This window comes from Pseudopipra pipra, chromosome 13, assembly GCF_036250125.1.
Source record: "Pseudopipra pipra isolate bDixPip1 chromosome 13, bDixPip1.hap1, whole genome shotgun sequence".
NCBI lineage: Eukaryota > Metazoa > Chordata > Aves > Passeriformes > Pipridae > Pseudopipra > Pseudopipra pipra.
In genome coordinates, this window is record NC_087561.1 from 17,599,474 (window position 1) to 17,621,455 (window position 21,982).

At 48.2% G+C, this 21,982-nt stretch overlaps 1 protein-coding gene and 1 long non-coding RNA gene across 4 annotated transcripts in view; one reads left to right on the plus strand and one right to left on the minus strand.

Annotated features, from left to right (window-relative positions):
* LOC135421583 (serine/threonine-protein kinase PAK 3-like) overlaps positions 1-21,982 on the plus strand; it is a 158,953-nt gene that overhangs the window by 116,501 nt on the left and 20,470 nt on the right. The window lies entirely within an intron of this gene.
* LOC135421569 (uncharacterized) lies at positions 13,893-16,587 on the minus strand. Of its 3 annotated transcripts, none has more exons than XR_010434081.1 (4): positions 16,392-16,587; positions 15,857-16,045; positions 15,321-15,484; positions 13,893-14,847 (listed from the first exon to the last, which is right to left on the minus strand). It is a non-coding gene; the product is annotated as an uncharacterized LOC135421569 (long non-coding RNA). The 3 variants fall into 3 exon arrangements; XR_010434080.1 differs by having other exon boundaries at positions 16,337-16,587; XR_010434079.1 differs by lacking the exon at positions 16,392-16,587 and having other exon boundaries at positions 15,857-16,261.

Sequence of the window (21,982 nt, forward strand, 5' to 3'; positions counted from 1 at the left end):
TCAGGCACAGCGTTCCTGGGAGGCAGGGTCTGGGGTTGCCTTTGAGTGCCTGCCAGTTCCCCAAAAGTGGTGCTGGTGGGAGTGCCCAGCCCACTGCTGTAAGCTGAGAGCAGAGTTGCAATGTGCAGAGAGCTCTAGAGAGGATGAGGCTGTCAAGAGTGCCTTTGGTTTGGGTATGTCCCTTCCAGAGGAAACAGAGCACAGCCACTCTTCCAGCTAGATTCAACACTGTGCTCTCAGACTGAGAGTGGGGAATTCTTGTGCTTGCTTTCATAATTCAAGCCGGTTTTAACTCTATTTCTTTTTTCTGCAGTTGATTTTGGCTTATGTGCTTGGCTTCAGCCCCAGCGAAAGACATGGAGGTCATTTTTTTCAACACCTTTCTATATGGTATCAGAAATGTTGAGAAGAGACCGATATGATGCCAAAGTGGACATCTGGGCCCTTGGGATCACGGCACTAGAAATGGTGGATGGTCCTACACGGGTAAGGTGCAAATACTGTCAGAGAGCCCTGCCTTTCTCCCCTGAGCCATATCTTTCTCCCACTCACATCAGCTTGAACTAGTCCCACCAAGGCCCACGTCTAAAAGTGTCCTGGAGCACATCTGCTCACAGGAGAAGTGACATGTGCCAGTGCAGAAATGGGCAGTTTTGGCCTCCAACAATGCTTGAATTCCTCCTGTGCTCTTTGAACTCCCTTGGAGCTGGATCTCCCAATGGCAGGAATTTTTCAGCAGCAGGATTCTCCCGTTGGAGAATTACTGTGAAAAGCATTTCAAGGGGATCTGCAGGCCAGAAGTCTTTTCAAACTTGGACCAGTGCCCACTGCTTACCTGAGCCTTTCAGGGCAGGTCACTGCTTCTAGTACTGCCACAAGTATGTATTAGCCAGTACATTTCTAAAAGTAGGTTCTAGCACAGCTCCTTGTAGTAAGCCAATGTATTTCCAGTTTGCAGTTGTAGATGCTAATTCCCTAAAATGAAATGACCCGCTCTTACACCAAAGGAGTGTGCAATAGTCCAGGAAGGTATACTGGGATAAAACCCCATGACTAACAGCTGAAACCAAGTTAAATGCTGCACAGTTAATTCCTGAGGAAGGCAACAATTATGGAAAATGTCAGTCTTCCAGTCTATCTGAAAAAGGTCCCTGACTTTTCTTGGAAGACTTCTTTTGGATTGCATTTGCCTTGCAGAAGGCAGCAAAAAGAGTTGAAGGGAATTAGCAGGACTGGTCTGGATGCTGAAAATTCTCTGCTTCCTTAAGCTCAAATGTTGATCAGGGCTCCTGGAGAAGCCCCAGGTCAAGTCTCAGAAAGCAAGGACTGGCCTGTGCTGGAGCTTTCCCCTCGGGGAGGGATGGTTAATGGCTGTCTTGTGTTTCCTTTGTCCCAAGCCTAAGGACATGCCACCCGAGCTGGAGACTCCCAGAAACCTGTCGCCTGTGTTCCGTTCCTTCCTGCAGTCCTGCCTGAACCCGAATGCAAAGCGTCGATGGACGGCCAGGCAGCTGCTGAAGGTAAAGTGGCTGCAGGTGAAACAGCTGTCCAGGGATGGGCTTTGTCATCAGCTAAACAACTAAGTAGCATTCTAGAATAATTTGGCTTGGAAGGGACCTTTAAGTGGCATCTAGTCCAACCCCCCTGCAACGAGCAGGGCCATCTTCAACTAGACCGGGTTGCTCAGAGCCCTGTCCCACCTGACCAGGGATGGGGTATCCACTTCCTGTGCCAGTGTTTCAGCACCCTCATTCTAAACAATGACTTCCTGAGATGTAACCAGAATCTATCCTCTTCCACTTGAAAACCATGATCCTTTGTCCCATTGCAACCGGGCCCTTTGAAAAAATGTGTCCCCTTGAAGGACTGAAAGGCACAATAAGCTCTCCCTGGCACCTTGTCTTCTCCAGTGCCATCTGTCTTGGCCTTTCCTCAGAGGAAAGTTGGAGGTCTAGATAGTTCCCTACGTCCTCCTGATGTGTATTGCTGGTAACCAGAGGAATCCTGCTGGAGCCTGTGAGAAACTGCATTTGGAAAGTAATGGCTCCTTTTGTTCTTCTTTGGTTTTGGGTGCAGCATCCGTTTTTAGGAAAATCCAAGAGTCTTGTCGAGATGGCTCCTCTGATTGATGCAGTCAGGAGACCCAGAACAGCGGCACCGGAACCTCTGCTGGCTCCCTCTCTGTTGCGGGATTAACAGGCGCTGTAATGTGGAAGCCATTCTTCAAGAAGATGTCGTGACTGACCCAGGGCGAAGTGACCTTGTCCGCGCAGGAAGCGAAGTAAACAAGGCCATAAAACTTGAGGGATGTCACAGACCAGGATGTTTTAAGTACGATAGAGGGACTTGAAAGAAAACTAAGAAAGACCAGCTGTGTACTCAGAATCAACCAATCAGATGCTGTTTGAAGTGTATACTCACATATATATACTCCTCTGTAATCAATAAAGTTAGTTTCGTTTTTGTACCTGCACTGAGAGTCTTGACCTGATTGCGGCATCTTGGTGACCCCGCGACGTGATACTGTTCTGTGCAACTTGATACCTGCAAATTCCCGAGGTGCGGTTGCGACCGGACGTCCGAGAGAGACGTGTTTTGTGGCCACAGTCGACCGGTGAGTCGGAGCCCATCGAGGCTGATTTGAATTGCTCAGGATGGGGTCGTCTATTTCTGCAGTAGAGCGTGCTACTGTTGATGCAGTAATGAACTTGGGGAAAAAGGCAGATGAAACTTTGTCGCGTACTCAAGTAGTGGACTTATTATTCTGGGCGAAACGCCGCGGATTTTTGCATGATTCCACGGACGTTTTTAAGGATGATACCTGGCGTAAAGTTGGGGCAGAATTATGGGAAGCGGTGCAAATAAATAATAAAGAAGCCAAGGCTCTTGCGCCGACATATCGGCAGGTCCGATTGCTTATTGAACGGTTAGGCGCTGAAGCGAGTGTAGAAGCTGCTGTACGTGCTGCTGTGTTTACAGCAGCTGCCGCCCCAGTGCCGCCTGCACCGGAGGTGGAAGAGCCCCCCCCTCCCGCAGCCGGCTCAGATATTAACCCTGAATATGCCGAGGAGGACTCGGAAGAGTCTCTCATCGACCTCGGGGTGCCAGCTTATACTGCTGCAGCAGCTGAACGGGGACCATATGACGATCTTATTCCCCCGTGGAATCCCCCGCCCGAACCCGTGCCTTCCGCACCCCCGGCTGACCCAACCCATGTTCCACTGCCGTCTGAACCTATGGAAGTTGATACTAATCCTACTCTATCAACGCTTTTGCAAGCCCAAACAAATGTCATGACAAAATTGTTAAAAGAAATGAAAGCTTTGGATAAGGAAGCTGCAACTAAGCCTGCAATAAGGAGTCAGTATAAAGCAGCCCATAAAGCAATCGTTGAGGGACTAAAAAATATTGAACAGCAATTAAATAAAGAATTTGTTGTGGAAGGCATTTCTCCTGAACGACGTTGCTGGGTCATTAATATGGTTAAACAAAGACACTGGGATGAAGAGACCGCTGATGATTTTCTTACTTCAAAGGGAGCACCCCCGTTAAGTGCGGTAGAAAAAGGAGAGATAGTTGCTTATCAGAAACACTATCCTCCAGATGTGTATGATGATGCAGCTCCCTCAGCGAGTCAGAATCAAAGTTTGCCGCAAAAATTACAAGATTGGTGGAACAAATCGCCGCCGCCAAAACGAACACTACCAGGGCGATCCCTTGTGGACTCGGGTGCTACCCCCAAGGTTCCCTTACCTGATGGTTCAGTACCTCCCCGTGATCCGAATTTTGATCATCACAAGAGATGGAGGGGAATCATTACAAATGCAGAACTCACAGGTGATTTTAGCTTTACCGCAGCCCCTGTGCTTGTACAGGGGAACCAACGGCAATGGGCACCTCTGGATTGGAATCTAATTACACGAGTCCAAAAAGCAGTAATTGACTATGGTATAGATAACCGATTAGTCAAAAAACAAGTTGAAACGATCATTCGCTATCAGGAATTGGTACCTGCTGATTTACGTAGCATTTTTGAGTTAATTTTGGGACCCACAAGTTTTTTACTGTTTTTGACAAAATGGCAAGAGAGATTGGAAGTAGCTCAGGTAGCGAACTTAGATTTGCCAGTCGGAGATCCCCTGCGTACTGCTACTTTAGATCAATTAATGGGAAAAGGGCAATTTGTAGACCCGCAGATGCAAGCCGCCCTGGACGCTCGTGTTCTTGCGCAAAGCAAAGCAGCTGCTCTCGAAGCCTTCATGACATTACCGCAGATGGGTAAACCAAAGCAGCCTTATCTACATATTAGGCAACAGGATGATGAACCTTTCCTCTCCTTTGTGGATAGAGTGAAAGAAGGAGTTGAAGTAGCACCGGACATACCACATAACATGAAAGACACTATGGTGCGGGAAATAGCTGTTCAGAATGCTAACACAGCTTGCAAAAGGATGATCACTATTCTGCCAGCAGGGGCCTCTCTTACTCAAATTATTGAACAGTGTGCTCGAGCTCCTTTAGAGCTAGAGAAAGAGAAAGCAACTATTCATGCCTCTGCTCTAGCTGCTGCGCTTACAAAAGCACAGCTGCAAGGTCGTGGAGATAAAAATCCGGAAAAATGTTTTAGCTGCGGACAGCTTGGGCACTTTCGTAAACAGTGTCCCCAGCGCTTTAAGGGGGGATTTAAAGCTATTTCTATGAGTTCTTTTACAGGAATGTGTCATCGATGTGAAAAACCCGGTCACAGAGCTGCAGATTGCCGATCCAAATTCAGAAAGGATGGGACACCCTTACTTGGACCAACAAAGCAAGACCAGGGAAACTTCAGGAGCCGCGTGGGGGGCGCGGCGGTGAACCCTATCCAAACACCCCCCAACCCGAGTACGCTGCCGAAGCAGCCACCCGGGGCAGTGCAGGGCTTGACCTGGTAACTTCTCAATCTGTAACTATCACAGATGATTCAGTTCATTTAATTCCTACCACTTTTAAGGGACCCATTGGAAATGGACTTGCTGCTTTACTTTTAGGACGTTCCTCTGCCACCAAACAAGGGCTTTTTGTTCAACCTGGTGTTATTGATGCTGATTATAATGGTGTTGTTCAAATTATGTTGAGAGTTTTACATCCACCCTTTTTTCTCCCTACAGGCAGTAAAATTGCTCAACTAATACCATTTTATCCCCAGGTGCCTCAGCATTGCATCAGTAACACTGAAAGAACAGGTGGTTTTGGAAGTACAGGACCTTTAGTTGCCTTCACAGAAATACTCTCAAATAACAAACCACTCCGATCAGTCCTTGTCACTTCTGCAGATGACCCTGCGGTTCACTTACGAGCTGAAATGATGCTGGATTCGGGTTCTGATGTTACTATAATTCCAGCAGATGCATGGCCAGATACTTGGTTAAAACATGCGAAAAAAGAATCTATTCTGGGTGTTTCCGGAATAGCCCAAACCATTCAAAGTCAAAATTTTTTTCAGATCTCAGATAATGAAGGCAACGTCGCTTCTGTACGTCCATACATTTTGCAGACAACTTTACGGATATTGGGTCGTGATGCTTTGAGTCAATGGCGTATGGTTCTCACTTCTAACCATTTTTAGTAGGGGCCACTGAGCAACTCCAAGGGCAACCACTGATCAAGTTAGGCTGGATAAACGATGACCCTATTTGGGTTGCTCAGTGGCCACTTCCTCAAGCAAAATTGACACAATTACATATTTTAGTACAAGAACAACTGGAGAAAAAACACATTGTCCCTTCTCAGAGTCCATGGAATACACCTGTCTTTGTTATTCAAAAGAAATCAGGTAAATGGCGATTCTTACATGATTTAAGAGAAGTGAATAACCAAATGCTTCCTTTAGGAGCACTCCAACCTGGCCTTCCTTCTCCAGCTGGTCTTCCTAAAGATTACTCCTTGTTCATTATTGACATTAAAGATTGCTTTTTTAGCATTCCCCTTCATCCTGATGATACTAAACGCTTTGCCTTTAGTGTTCCTCAAATCAACAATTCTGCACCCATGGCGAGATACGAATGGGTTGTATTACCGCAAGGTATGAAAAACAGTCCTACCATTTGTCAATGGTATGTCAATCAAGCTTTACAAAATTGGCGTCAAAGCCACCCCAATTACATTACCTATCACTATATGGATGATATCCTTGTGGCCAGTCCTAAACCCCTACCAGAAAAGGAACAAAATGAATTATTGTCAGAATTACAAAATTGGGGCCTATCTGTTGCTCCTGAAAAAATTCAACAGATAGATCCCTGGCATTACTTGGGTTTTGAAGTCACGAAAAATCGCTTTCGGCCTTTAAAATTATCACTTCATCCTACAATTCAAACAGTCAATGATGTTCAAAAGTTAATTGGGGACATTCAAAGCGTTCGCCCTTGGGCTGGAATTTCTAATACAGAATTAGAGCCACTAATCGACCTCCTTAAAAATTCAACCTCTATAGCAGAGCCCAGGACCCTAACTCCAGCTGCACAAGAAGCTCTTCAACATATCTCTACGAAATTAGAGAACGTGTGTGCCCATCGCTATGATGCGCATTTACCTCTTTATCTGTTTGTCCTCAATGTTGCGAGAGAATTTTTTGCCCTTATTGGGCAACTAGAGGCTGATCACAAAACATGCTATATTCTTGAATGGGTGTTTACAAAATCCACCCCAACAACATCTATCCAGAAAAGAGTAGATCAATTAGGCGATTTGCTGTTTAAAGCTAAACATAGGACTCGTTGTTTATTTGGTAAAGATCTTGATTACCTTATCTTGCCTATTTCTAACCTGCAATTGGTCGAGGAATGGGCAGATACTTCTGTCACCTTTGCTACAGCTATAGTTGGATTAAACATTGATAATCACTTTCCTGCGTCTCCTATATTTTCAGCCAATCTCCCATTTGTACCCTTGAAAATCCTCTCTGACTCTCCCCTCCCAGATGCTCTTACTGTTTTTACAGACGCTAGTGGACGTACTCACAAATATGGTTATGCCTATTTACAGGACAGCAACTGGAAAGTTGTTACTGACTCACTTCCAAATGTTTCTGTGCAAGTCCTTGAGCTAAAAGCTGTTGTATTAGCATTTGTTACCTTTTCTACTGTACCTTTTAATTTAGTAACTGATTCTTTATATGTTTATTCTATTGTTAACCGTATCGAAGACTCTCTTTTGGGAAAAGTAGCTAACCCTGTCATTGCTGATCTGTTACTAGAATTACTAAATGTTGTTAATCTTAGACACCACCCTGTTTTTGTAACTCATTTGAGAAGTCATTCTCTGCTTCCTGGAATCCTTGCAGAAGGTAATGCCATGATTGATACCGCTGTTAGTGCTCCTGCAGTTCAGTCCTCTGCTTTCCTTTCCGCTCAACAATCGCATGCGTTTTTTCATCAATCCGCCCCCAGCCTCAGTGCAGAGTTTAATATTTCAAAACCTGAGGCGCAATCCATTATTTCTGCCTGCCCTGACTGTGCCCGTCTCCCTCCTTTACAGCAGATGGGAACGAATCCCCGTGGCCTTTCATCACGTTCCCTTTTTCAAACTGACATTACATTAGTTCCCTCGTTTGGCAGATTTAAGTATGTTCACGTTACCGTGGATACGTTCAGTAAACTGACCTGGGCTACGCCACTAACGAGTACTTCCAGCAAATCCACTTGTTTACATTGGCTGCAAGCCTTTGCTGTTTTAGGTGTTCCTGAAGAAATTAAAACTGACAATGGCCCAAATTATACTAGCACTTATTCCAATGATTTTCTCTCACGCTGGAATGTACGACATACTACCGGCATCCCGTACAACAGCACCGGTCAAGCTATTGTTGAGCGAAAGCACCAAGACCTTAAACGTTTATTCCGTGTTTTAATGAAAGAGGGGGAGCAGACCCTGTCACCACAACAGGTAGTTCTAAAAGCATTATATGTCCACAATTGGAAAAATCTTGTTGAATCGCCAAAAGCTCCCAAAACGCAATATATAGCACCAATGTCTTTGCACTTTTTATCCTCTACTGTCCAATATCCAGATGTGTCTGTTGAAATATGGGATCCCAAACAGAATGCTTGGCAAGGTCCACAGCAATTAATAACCTGGGGTCGTGGCTACGCTTGTGTCTCTACAGGTAACGATACCATCTGGATCCCAGCCAAATGGGTTCGACCGTGGATCAAAAAGGCATTACCTTCCTGACCCTTTCTTTCCTTCTCCTGTTATTTGCCATCGGTGAGACGCAAGCCCAAGACAATCTGTGGATTCAATGGGCAACTCAGACAAACACCTCTGCCTTTTGCTTGCATCTCACTGCAGCAACTAATCCTTTTAAGACTTGCCTAATCGGTGTTCCTGTAAGTCCATTTGAGCTTGCTAAGAATGTAGTAAGTATAAATTGTACTGCACGAAATGCTAGTTATTGCTTAGGTATGCTGTTGAAAAGTTTTAAAGAACCTTTGCCTTGGGATCCTCAGGAGTTAAACCTACTGGATAGTCGACCATCAAATGGTTCAGGATGTGTCTTTTTTGGATCGTACAATTTAACAGAAAAGAAAAGACGTACCTGGTTAACACCTCACAAAAATTACAACACGTCCCAATATTGTTCTCCTGATCGCGTTTATGGATGGGGTTCAGGCCACATCCACCTTAATTATTCCTATGCTACCTCCTTGCCACATCAAATATACCTTATCTGTGGTGATAGAGCATGGCAAGGCATCCCCAAAGAAGCCCATGGGGGAGCTTGTTATCTTGGAAAACTTGCTCTCCTAGCACCTTCTAAAGAGCAATGGCAAACCATACTGCATGGCAAAACACAAAGAGCTCGTAGAAGTCTCGAACAATTGTCCTCAGACTGTTCTGATGAGGTAAGCTTGTGGGGAACCACAGCTCGAGTGTTTGCTGCCATAATTCCCCAAATCGCAGCAGAGGAAGCGTTGACCCAATTACAACACCTTGCGTGTTGGACTGCTAAACAAGCTAATGTCACCACTAATGTACTTTCCCAATTGGCACAAGATATGAGCAGCATGCGCAAGGCTGTGCTCCAAAATCGAGCTGCCATCGATTACTTGCTATTGGTACAAGGAAAAGGTTGTGAGGAACACCAAGGACTCTGCTGTTTTAATCTCTCAGATCACTCAGAGTCCATCCAGGAGCAATTGAAGTGGTTGAAAGAACATACAAAAAGGATCACTGTGAGCACAAATCCTTTGGACGATTGGTTACTATCATTAGGTTTATCTGCATGGGTCAAGGATGTTTTGAAATGGATATGTATCATTGTATTAATTATTGGAATTGTACTCTGTATGGCTCCTTGTATTATTCAGTGCTTTGCTAGTAGAATTCATAGTATGGCTGATGCAGTTTTTGATAAGAGAGGGGGAGATGTTGCGGGATTAACAGGCGCTGTAATGTGGAAGCCATTCTTCAAGAAGATGTCGTGACTGACCCAGGGCGAAGTGACCTTGTCCGCGCAGGAAGCGAAGTAAACAAGGCCATAAAACTTGAGGGATGTCACAGACCAGGATGTTTTAAGTACGATAGAGGGACTTGAAAGAAAACTAAGAAAGACCAGCTGTGTACTCAGAATCAACCAATCAGATGCTGTTTGAAGTGTATACTCAGATATATATACTCCTGTGTATACTCAGATATATATACTCCTCTGTAATCAATAAAGTTAGTTTCGTTTTTGTACCTGCACTGAGAGTCTTGACCTGATTGCGGCACCTCTCTTTCTGGACAAGAGGGGAAAGAAGAGCAAGTAGAGAAGGAAGCTACAAGTTCCTGAGCAGACAGCACTCGCTCTTTGGGACTGAAGATTGTGAGGGCAGGGGCCCTGCCATGACATTGTGCTTCAGCCCAGCCACTGACACCTGGAAAAGGGGTTTTGAACTACCAAGTCAAGTCAGGGTCCCTTGCAGGAGACAGGAGACAGGACAAACTGTCCCTTGGGGATACCTGCCCCTCTGCACAGTTCAAAAATCCTGGCACTGCTGCAGCAACACAACCTGAAGAAGTCTCCTTTCCTGACATGGAAATGCCTCCACTGGCAAAGGAGGCACAGAGTAGACAAGGACTAGGAAAACAGGCAATATCTACTCTGATCTTTTCAGCCACTTCATTTGTAAATAAACTTTTGTTGTTATTCATAGCTGGGAAGTCCCATTGATGGGGGTTTTGGTATGGTTTGGAATTGGGAAAGGGTTTCTTTCATTCATCGGCTCCAGACCACATTGCCTTTGGAATTCATCCCACTGGCCTGTGTTTGCCCAGTCGTGGTACTTCTATATGAGGAAGAAAGTGCAATTGCAAGTCCAGCCACAACCAGATGGAGAGTGGGGCAGACAAATCCCCCCGCTGGGTACAGGTATTCAACTGGGACCGTAGAGTGTTTGAGTTCTTGACAATTGGGTTTGTATGACCACTTGCAATCTCTGTGCCTGGATGAGAGTCTTCCTCAGCTGAAAAAGCAGAAGGTCAGCCCGTGTGCTCCGAAAGGGCACATCTGATGCGAGGCTTTCAGAGCAGCAGTCTGAGGGGCTGAGCCCACGCAGAGCCCGGGCAGAGTGCAGAGCAGCCTCAGCATGCGCAGAGCCAGGCTGGAAGAAGCCCAGCCCGGGGTGCTTGCATCTTTCTGGGACCAGACTAATCTTCCAGACTCGGAGACAAACTGGGTGTGGGCTGCTCCAGAGGGGAATCGTGGCCAGGCATGGAAATGCACGGACTGATGGGATTTGCCACCTTGGGTCTGCGCAGGAGTCGAGAAGGGCAAAAGAGAGCAGAGTGATGGAGTCGTTTCTGGCGATGCCTCCTGACCTCTTGGTTGCCTCGTAGCTCCTGGGAAAGGTCGGGAGTGTCTGTGCCACTCTGGACAGAGGGGGAGGGAGCTGGGCTGTTCCACAGGCTTGTGCTCAGGTGAGTGTCCTTTAGGCATCCCAGTTCTGCCCTGGGAACTGAGGCTGACACGGAGGGTGACAGCCTTCCCTGGGAGAGGCCCCACAAAACGGCGGATCCTCATGGCTTGGAGGCTCCCCATGAAATGGCACAACTGACATCATGGAGATTACTAAATGTGGGAGCATTATATGGGAGGTGTGCAAATTTATAAAATATATAGACACACAAGGTACTGTAGAATTATTACTGTTGTATATAGATAGTGTGTTACAGTGCTATGGGCATACCTGGACTCTGTACTGTCTAGGGCACTTACACAACACCCCATAACTCTCCTGCACTGTAGCCCCTTACATAATGCTCCCTTATATATAGATAATGTACATACGTGTGTGTGTGTATATACAGAGCGAGACTGTGTAAATAGTGTTTACATATAGTGTGTATATATAGTGTGTATATATAGTGTGTATATATAGTGTGTATATATAGTCTGTATATATAGTCTGTATATATAGTCTGTATATAGAATGTAGCGTTTGTGTGGGAACAGGAAAAAATTAAAGGAAAAACGGAAAGCTGTGTGTGTGGGAGGGAACTGGGGCTTCCTTCAAGTTGGGAGCGGGACGGCGTGGGGCCGGGGAGCTGTAGGGAGACTCCTCGCCACTGTGCTCAGTGCCTGGCCTCTTCCCCCCCCACCCCATCGCCCAGGCTGAGAACCGTCGCCGCTGCTGCCTCAGCCTGGGGGCCGCCCCGCCTCATCGGCAACTGTTCTTGCCTCAGCCCTCAGGGGTTTTCCCCTCAGCCCGCACCAATTTTCCCCTCAATCCGCAGCCAGTTTTTCCCTCAACCCTCAGCCATTTTTCCTTCAGATCACAGTCGGTTTTGCCTCAGCCCGGACCAATTTTTCCCTCAGCCCGCAGCCGGTTTTGCCTCAGCCCACAGCCCTTTCTGCCTCATAACTGCCCCCCCCCGCCTCAGCTGCAGCCGGTTTTGTCTCAGCCCAGAGCCATTCTCATCTCAGCCCTTGTGCCGCGCTGCTTCAGCCCGCAGCGGTTTTTGCTTCAGCCTGGGGGTCACCCCATCTCAGCTGAGGCCTCGGTGATGCCGGGAAAAGGCGACGGTAGTAAAACTCAAGAGCCACAGGCGCTATGAAGCCGCTAGTTGTTTATTACGCTGCCGGACGCGCGGGGGATGACTCCGCCTGACACGCGCGAGCGCTCCCCCCTCACGGCTCCCGTTTTCTCCCAGCAGGTCATCCCTATCCATCGCACGGTTTGACATATTCAGGAACTACCCCAGAGTGGTATGGATTTCTATGGAAATCTCGGGACATGCCTTCTGGCGCCTGCCCACTTCTCTCGGGTGGTCGCAGGGGATGAAGGCTTCGAGTCTGCCTCTCACCGAACGGTTCCCCTCGCTCTCGGAGCATGCACAGTCTCTCAGCACCTTCCCCTCAGCAGGCAGCAAAGAGAGAGACCCCCTCACACACACCCGCTGCTCCGTCGCCCTGATATTCCACTGTAGCAGACAGAAAGGCTAGTCAGGGCCCCAGAAAATCTTACACGCACACAGAAGTTGGATAGGAGAAGGATTTAAGAGCTCCATGTCCACTGAGGCTTCTGACCCTGTAGGTTTCCCACAAGCCTAAGGGAATTTGGTTTTTGCAGGTGCACCAGGAGCTCAGTGCTGGGCAGAGAACTTTCTTGGGAGAAAGTCTGACTTGAGTGGCTATGGGAGAAGTGGCCAAAGGGGGGAGAACGGGCAGGAAGCACCCACGGGGGCACCCCCACTCTGACAGCTGCTCCAAGGGCTCCCTGCCACATGTGGAACACGGACGTGTCCCTGAGGGATTGACAACAAATGCTGTCCATGTCAGGCAATCACAGCTGTTCTGAATGTCCTCCAAGCTTCTCCAAGGTAAAAGGGGAGAAGCCCAGCTTGGTACAGCGAGGGCTGTGCCATGAGGGCTGCTGGGTAGGAATCTCACTCTTCCTGGAGTCAGCTACTGTTGTCAAATACCTCTGAAATCCTCGGGATAACAGAACCCTCAAACCCTGCATTGCTAGTGTTAAAAAGCAAGGCGTTACTTTATTCACAGCGCTGAGGGCTGTGGGTGACCAGCCAAAAGCCTCCACACAGACACGGATTCAAAACTTATTATTCCATTATTCCATGGAAGAGCAGAGTTGATTTCCAGATGAGTTTTAGGCAGAAAGGTGAGCTTTACATCAGGAGGTAAGCTGACAAGTCACTGCAAGAAAGGGAGGTCAGGCTCCAACAGGAGAGCAAGATTCAACATTCCAGGGGTCAAGAAGCCACCTAAAACCATTGCAGCGTGGGGAACCTTGAGCTCCCACTCATCATGGTCAAAGACACAGAATAGCTCAGCTGCCCCTGATGGGCTTTCAGGCTGTTCACCTCAACCCCCTTGTGGCATACTAGGGCACGGACTCCAAGGAGTGTGGTATAATTGAATCATTTATTACAGTTCTTTCATGGTTTATATACCCTGTTACATCAGCAGTAAATTCTTTTTAGTAACTTTTCTCTATATCTACTTTTTAGTTAAGCATTCACTGTCTAGGAGAAAATTACTCTCAATTAATTTCCCACACACAAGGATACGTCTCACCACATCCGCATTTATCTTGCCAAGTTCCCCTTCTATGTTTCTCCCAGGGTCATATAAACTCGGTTCCCTACATCCACTCCTTACAAAAGATGAACTCTCCCTGCTGAGTCTTGGAGGTGATCTTGGAGGGCAGGAGCTGGGAGGTCACCTGGAGAGCTGGCACAGGGATGGCCTGGTACAATTCTACTTTTTTCAGGGCTGCAAAATGTCTCAGATCTGGGCGGGGAAGAGTTTCCTCTTCAGGGGTTCACAGTCACAAACCAAAACCAAACAAACCAACCCCAAAGAACAAAGCTACTGGTGGAGGGGCTCGGAACAGACGGCTCACAGGCCAATATGGTTGGCAAAATGTCCGTTTATTAGAAGAAGAACATTTATTATATACTGCTGCTACACCTGGACGTGTGATTCTTCTTCACACAGCACTGGATACATAAGAGAAACATACTTTGTTGTCCGGTGTTAATTGGAGCATCGCAGGTGTCCACAAGAGATGAAAAAACTTGTTTAGCTTTCTAAGACTCCTCCTTGACCTTGGCAGGGAGCCTTCTTTTCTGAAGTTCTAACTTCAGAGCCTGTAGCCATGTTAGCTACGCTAATGGTAAATCCTTTACACGTGTCATTTCCAAAATGCATGATCACAAAACTTGGCTTTGCTAGTTGTTAAATCCAGGCACCAGATTGTTACCAGGTATGACCCAAAACTGACTCTAGAAACTCAAACGCACACTGGTGTATAGTTTTTAGGAGAGCTTTAAAATAAAAAAAATAATTAGTTTACACACAAATCCTTCTGCAGTCCACACTGTATAACAACTCCTGTTGCTCACTAAGAGAATTACCTAATTTATAACATTGAACTGTATAACCTCACTGCTTATAAATGTATTCACAGGCACAAAAAAAAAATAATTGCAAGTAGCGAGACTTAACATCGCAAGTAACTCTTTGCTTCAAAAACAAACAAACAAACAAAACCCCAAACCACCAAAACAGAGCAGTTAGATGAACCAAAACATGTCTGGATAAGAACTATTAATCATAAGCTCTTACCTGCAGGAGCTTTAGCTTGTGAACGGTTACAAGCTCCCACGCTGGGCGGAGTTTGTGATTTTAGCAGACCCTCAGCTGCCCGGCAAGGCTCATGTCCCACCTGAGAATGCTGCTTTCACCTAAAGTTCAGCTCTGGAAGCAATATGTGGCATAGTAGAGGACTGGATAGAAGGACCTACTGCTGCCACTCCCCTTGGAGCAGAAACCACTGGCTGTGGTGAATTCCCATCTGAAGAAACCTTTGGGGAAAAAAAAAAAGATGAAAATGTAAAGAATTTTATGCCGCAGTATCTGTCCAGAGCTTGAAACAGAAGTCACAAAGGACAAAACAAGTAGCAAATGATACCTCAATATTAGAGGCTTTTTTGAGAAAGCTTTAAGCATTATAACTATATAATTAGGGTTTATTATATATTATAATAAAAATTATAAACTTGAGGTAGAAACAGCAAATAAAAAAAAAAAAATCAACAAAAACCTTAAAAAAAAAATCCGTGACAACATTAGAAGAGTTCTTGCCTGTAAAGAATAAGTAGGTTAACACTAATGTACCAAGAAAAGGACTTTAATAACACAAGACTTCCACTACGTATGGATCAAGACAACAGGTCTAGCATCTGAACAGACTCCCCCTCCCCCACAAGCAAGTTTTTACTTCAGACTGTCCAGGTAACAAAATTTATGTTGTTGTTAGGACATCTCTCACACTTACTGGTACATTCTCTCCCTGGGACAGAGCTGCCTTTCTCTTCTCCAGGTGCTCTGGCAGCTCACTAACACGCTTCTCCAGCACTGCCACCTCCAAGCTGCGCTCCTTCCAATTCTCCCTCGGTGCTGCAGCCTGGCATTCTGCTCCTGCTTCACTTTGTTCCTCACCTGAAAAAATTCACCAAGCAGTGGGGCAGGAGGGGAAAGCAAGGAAAAGAAAAACAAATGAACTTTCAGGAGAGGGGACAGGAACCAGTTACAAAGAGAAAAGCCGTTGAAAAAGTGAAGTTATGTCTTCTCTCCAGTGAAAATATTGGTTAGTCTCCAAATCTGCAGAAAGGAAAGGGATATGCACAGTGTGCTCCTTCCTCCCTTTCCCTCGAACTCGGTACAATCACCCCTCCATCCTCAGCATGCAGGCAGCCACACGGGCCCGGCAGGAATGGGAGCAGTGGTGTTTCTTCCCGACGAGCTCAGAAAAGGACCCAATTGTCTTTAAAGCCCTTAAGAGTTGGGGGTCACAAGCTGGCTTTCCATTACCTGCAGCTCCTTGGACATGCGGTGGGTGGAGCTCAGCTACAGGTGACAGGTTGTCGTGGTAACCACTAATTCGTCAGCCCTTTCTCAGCATCTCTGGCAGCCCAGGCAGTTCCTCTGCTTTCGGCACGTCCAGCGCCAGCTCGCGCCGCTTCGGCTGCAACAGGCTCTTCAGCTGGTCCGCCTCCTCCGCTGCAAAGGACGAGAGAGAGCACAAGAGCTGCCCTGAGGAACAGCCCAGCATGGGCTGCTCTGCTCCCAGGGCAGCGCTGCAGGGCACCCAGAGAGCACCCTGCCGGCCTCCGGAGCAGGGCTGCACAGAGCCAAACCTGCTCCTCTACCCGGCAGGTGCACAAGCAAAGTCACCGGCACCATTCTGGACATTTGGTCTCCTCAGAGCACTGACGGAGAGGGAAAAAGAACATTCGGTTCACTGTCCCAAGAACAGAAACAAACAAAACCACAACACCAGACTGAATTCACCTGCAGAAGCCCAAATTCACCGAATGCCTGCTGAATTCAGCAGGAAGACACTCACTCAACCACAAGGCATCATTTCAAACTCTGCATTTAAGCCCTAAGAAGCCAGTAACAAAACACTAAAGCTGTTTCATTAAACACAGACTCCCGGGGCGGGAGCGGGAACGGAGCAGAGCGGAGCGGGGTGGCCGGGCGGGGCGGCGAAGCCGCCTGAGCGCCGATCCGCTTCCTGCCTGGGGTCCTCGCTTGTCAGCCGCGCGCCGCGTCCCCAAGCGGGGCTGCCCTCCGGTGCCTGCCGCCGGCGCCCGGCGCCGCCGAGAGCCCTGCCCTGTCCTCACAGCGGGAAGCACCGCAGCGAGACGGCGCTGCGAGCGCGGGGTGGGGGTCCGGGTTGGGATGGAGCTCAGGCAACAGGAAAGACGCCTCTCTGAGGCAGGGGGCCTCGCGCCACCATATTTAGTGTTGTCCTGGCTCATTTCCGGTCCTGGTAGCGCCATCTTCACTTCTGGCTTGGCGGACCATCTTTCTGTACGGCATTGGAGGACTTCTGGTCCGAGGGCCGCCATCTTTCTGTGCGGCCTCGCAGGACCTCAGGTCCGGGGGGCGCCATCTTTGCTGAGGCGTTGAAAATATTCCGGTCGCTCCCACTCCCGGTCCCCAACTTTACCCTTTGAATGTCCCTCACTAATTTCTACGGTTTCACCTCAAAATCTTCATTTTAGTCCCGCCCCCCAACCCCGAGAGAGACGGGAGACCACAAGTCCCGTCGTGCCCCGGGAACCGGCCAGGCCCCAGTGCGGCCGCTCCTTCCCTGCTCGGTGCCGCTGATTCAGCCGCCTCCTGGCGGGCCCCGCCCCCTTGAGCAGGCCTCCGAAGGGCCGCCGCCCCCTCCCCGTTCTCCGCTGCTCTTCCCCTCGCTGCGGGCGGGACCCGCGAGACTCCCAAGAACAGCCGCGGCAGGCACCGCGCGCGTGCAGGGCCCTTCGCTGCAGTGCCGCCCTTAAGTTCAGCAGGGGGCGCTGCAGTGCCATGAGAGTCACTGCGCATGCGTCATTCCCTCTCTTGACCGCCCTTAATTACCACGTGATCGCGGACGTCTCACAATGACTGCGCATGCGCCGCCGCCGCCTGCTTGGGGGACCCTCACCACGTGACCTTCTGGCTTCGCTTTCTTACTGCGGACGCCTCACCTGCTTTTCTGGGGTCCCACCCATTCTGGGGCCCTTCCCTGACGTTTCGCGGCTCCCCCTCCACTTTTTCGTGTCCTTGGGGTTCCCCCACCCACGTTTCGGGGTCCCCTTCTCACATTTTAGGGGTGACCCCCAATTTACGGTTCGGAGGGTGGGGGGTGGAAGTAAACGGGGTGCCCAAGAAGGTTTTTTTTTTTCTCTTTTATTTCACTTTTTATTTTATTTCCTTTTTAGTTTTCTTGCTTTTAATTTTTTTATTTTCTTCTGTATTTTATATTTCCTTTTTTATTTTGTTTATTTTTTATTCTCTTCATTTTTCATTTTCTTTTATTTCTTGTTTGGTTTTTATTTTTTTATTTCTTATTCTTCCAGAGAGGGAAACACTGCAGCTCCTCTGGACCAGAGAAAGGCTCCCCTGCTCTTCCCTTAAACACAACGCCTGGAATTAGTGCCCTGGAAGCCTGGTCCACTCATTCCAGGGACTGAGGCTCACTCAGAAGGGCTTTCCCAGTATCAAATGGAAATTACATTGTGGGCAAACGCGCTTCCGGCAGGACTGCTGGGACACTCCTGGTCAAGGCGACCGGTCTGTGGAAGTCAGACCAGTGACCACCCGGGGGGGATTTTCCGGGGGATACTTCCAGGTTTTATTCTCCAGAAACTCCAGTTCTTTCTGGCACCGCTTGCTTCAGTCTTCCCTTGTTGGAAGAGGTCACTTAGTCTTTCTAGGGGCCAGATTGTCAAAGCCCGGCCAATCCATTCCCTCCACACCCCCCTCACACTCAGGGGCCGAGGGGCAGCGGCCTGCCCTGCCCTGCCCCTTGTAATAGATTAGTAGTTGTCACATAATTTACTCATCAAATCAGTAGTAGTAATAGTTGTAATAGTTGTAGTAATTTACTCTTCTAATAGTATTGCATGTTATATTCATATATATATATTTGTAATCAAGGTTCTGTTAAGGCCGGTGGACTGTAAGTTACAGAATGGGCAATTAATCTGTCAGTACTATAAGCTGATAGTCCTGCAGCTGCAGTTTCTAAGCTGACAAAAAAAGTTGTTATGCCTTACTGAATAAGTCTTTTGTATATTGTCTAAAAGTGTATGCTTAAAGTAACGAAAGAATGGACAAGGATCAAAGGGTCAAGAACGAAGACGATAAAAAGTATCCTAGATGGACATCTGGAAGAGACTCACACAGTAGGCCTCAAGGATGAAAAATTACCTAAAACTATGGAAAGGAAAGTACCTGGCAACTAAAAGCGAGCCTGCAAAAGAACCAACCAGAACCAGGTCTGCGAACTCAGATGCAATAGAAGGATAACAAGTGACTATGGGAAGGGAATTGACAATAGTACAAAGAATACTGCTTTTGCCCACTGCTTTGCTGGCCGTGTGTGGAGCAGGGGTCTCCCCAGCAGCCCAGCGTGCTGATTTGCTTATTTGCACTTTATATAAATCTTTAATAAATTTTGCTGCTATATTTTAGGCTGAGTTTCATTTACTTATAACATACCCACACATATATCTCTGTATCAATCCCCTTGATTTGTACTACCCCAGACATGTCTGAACTTGTCCCCAGTTATTCCCACCAAAAGTTTTCTCCCTTACTCTCCCCCTGCTTTCCCGCTCATCCCACACTGATTGGCCAGAAAATGCCGCAGTGCGGAGTGAGCTCCCATTGGCCCCAGATACCTGACTCCTCCCAAGTCCCTCCCTCCTTCTCCCTACTCCCCAATCCTGTGGCACCCTGAGATGTCCGTCCCGTGCTCCGCCCCGGTGATCGGACCTCCCTCACTTGAACCCTACATAAGTCCTCGTTCCTCCTAATAAAGTGGCCGTTGCACCGTTTCCTTCTATGTTGTCGAAGCCTTCTGTGCAGTGTCGCGTCCCTGTTTCCTTCCTACCGGGCGGTGGCAAGTATCTACTCTGATCTTTGCAGCCACTTCATTATTAAATTAACTTTTCTTGCTATTCATAGCTGGAAAGTCCCATTGATGGGGGTTTTGGTATGGCTTGGAATTGGGGAAGGAAAAAATTAAAGGAAAAACGGAAAGATGGGGTGGGGGGGTGAACTGGGGCTTCCTTCAAGTTGGGAGCGGGACGGCGTGGGGCCGGGGAGCTGTAGGGAGACTCCTCGCCACTGTGCTCAGTGCCTGGCCTCTTCCCCCGCCCACCCCATCGCCCAGGCTGAGAACCGTCGCCGCTGCTGCCTCAGCCTGGGGGCCGCCCCGCCTCATCGGCAACTGTTCTTGCCTCAGCCCTCAGGGGTTTTCCCCTCAGCCCGCACCAGTTTTTCCCTCAGCCCGCAGCCGGTTTTGCCTCAGCCCACAGCCCTTTCTGCCTCATAACTGCCCCCCCCCCCCCCCCGCCTCAGCTGCAGCCGGTTTTGTCTCAGCCCAGAGCCATTCTCATCTCAGCCCTTGTGCCGCGCTGCTTCAGCCCGCAGCGGTTTTTGCTTCAGCCTGGGGTTCACCCCATCTCAGCTGAGGCCTCGGTGATGCCGGGAAAAGGCGACGGTAGTAAAACTCAAGAGCCACAGGCGCTATGAAGCCGCTAGTTGTTTCTTACGCTGCCGGACGCGCGGGGGATGACTCCGCCTGACACGCGCGAGCGCTCCCCCCTCACGGCTCCCGTTTTCTCCCAGCAGGTCATCCCTATCCATCGCACGGTTTGACATATTCAGGAACTACCCCAGAGTGGCATGGATTTCTATGGAAATCTCGGGACACGCCTTCTGGCTGTCAAGAGTGCCTTTGGTTTGGGTATGTCCCTTCCAGAGGAAACAGAGCACAGCCACTCTTCCAGCTAGATTCAACACTGTGCTCTCAGACTGAGAGTGGGGAATCCTTGTGCTTGCTTTCATAATTCAAGCCGGTTTTAACGCTATTTCTTTTTTCTGCAGTTGATTTTGGCTTATGTGCTTGGCTTCAGCCCCAGCGAAAGACATGGAGGTCATTTTTTTCAACGCCTTTCTATATGGTATCAGAAATGTTGAGAAGAGAGAGATATGATGCCAAAGTGGACATCTGGGCCCTTGGGATCATGGCACTAGAAATGGTGGATGGTCCTACACGGGTAAGGTGCAAATACTGTCAGAGAGCCCTGCCTTTCTCCCCTGAGCCATATCTTTCTCCCACTCACATCAGCTTGAACTAGTCCCACCAAGGCCCACGTCTAAAAGTGTCCTGGAGCACATCTGCTCACAGGAGAAGTGACATGTGCCAGTGCAGAAATGGGCCGTTTTGGCCTCCAACAATGCTTGAATTCCTCCTGTGCTCTTTGAACTCCCTTGGAGCTGGATCTCCCAATGGCAGGAATTTTTCAGCAGCAGGATTCTCCCGTTGGAGAATTACTGTGAAAAGCATTTCAAGGGGATCTGCAGGCCAGAAGTCTTTTCAGACTTGGACCAGTGCCCACTGCTTACCTGAGCCTTTCAGGGCAGGTCACTGCTTCTAGTACTGCCACAAGTCTGTATTAGCCAGTACATTTCTAAAAGTAGGTTCTAGCACAGCTCCTTGTAGTAAGCCAATGTATTTCCAGGTTTGCAGTTGTAGATGCTAATTCCCTATAATGAAATGACCTGCTCTTACACCAAAGGAGTGTGCAATAGGCCAGGAAGGTATACTGGGATAAAACCCCATGACTAACAGCTGAAACCAAGTTAAATGCTGCCCAGTTAATTCCTGAGGAAGGCAACAATTATGGAAAATGTCAGTCTTCCAGTCCTTCTGAAAAAGGTCCCTGACTTTTCTTGGAAGACTTCTTTTGGATTGCATTTGCCTTGCAGAAGGCAGTAAAAAGAGATGAAGACAATTAGCAGGACTGGTCTGGATGCTGAAAATTCTCTGCTTCCTTAAGCTCAAATGTTGATCAGGGCTCCTGGAGAAGCCCCAGGTCAACTCTCAGAAAGCAAGGACTGGCCTGTGCTGGAGCTTTTCCCCTCGGGGAGGGATGGTTAATGGCTGTCTTGTGTTTCCTTTGTCCCAGCCTAAGGACATGCCACCCCAGCTGGAGCCTCCCAGAGAACTGTCGCCTGTGTTCCGTTCCTTCCTGCAGTCCTGCCTGAACCGGAATGCAAAGCGTCGATGGACGGCCAGGCAGCTGCTGAAGGTAAAGTGGCTGCAGGTGAAACAGCTGTCCAGGGATGGGCTTTGTCATCAGCTAAACAACTAAGTAGCATCCTAGAATAATTTGGCTTGGAAGGGTCCTTTAAGTGGCATCTAGTCCAACCCCCCTGCAACGAGCAGGGACATCTTCAACTAGACCGGGTTGCTCAGAGCCCTGTCCCACCTGACCAGGGATGGGGTATCCACTTCCTGTGCCAGTGTTTCAGCACCCTCATTCTAAACAATGACTTCCTTAGATGTAACCAGAATCTATCCTCTTGCACTTGAAAACTATGATCCTTTGTCCCACTGCAACCGGGCCCTTTGAAAAAATGTCTCCCCTTGAA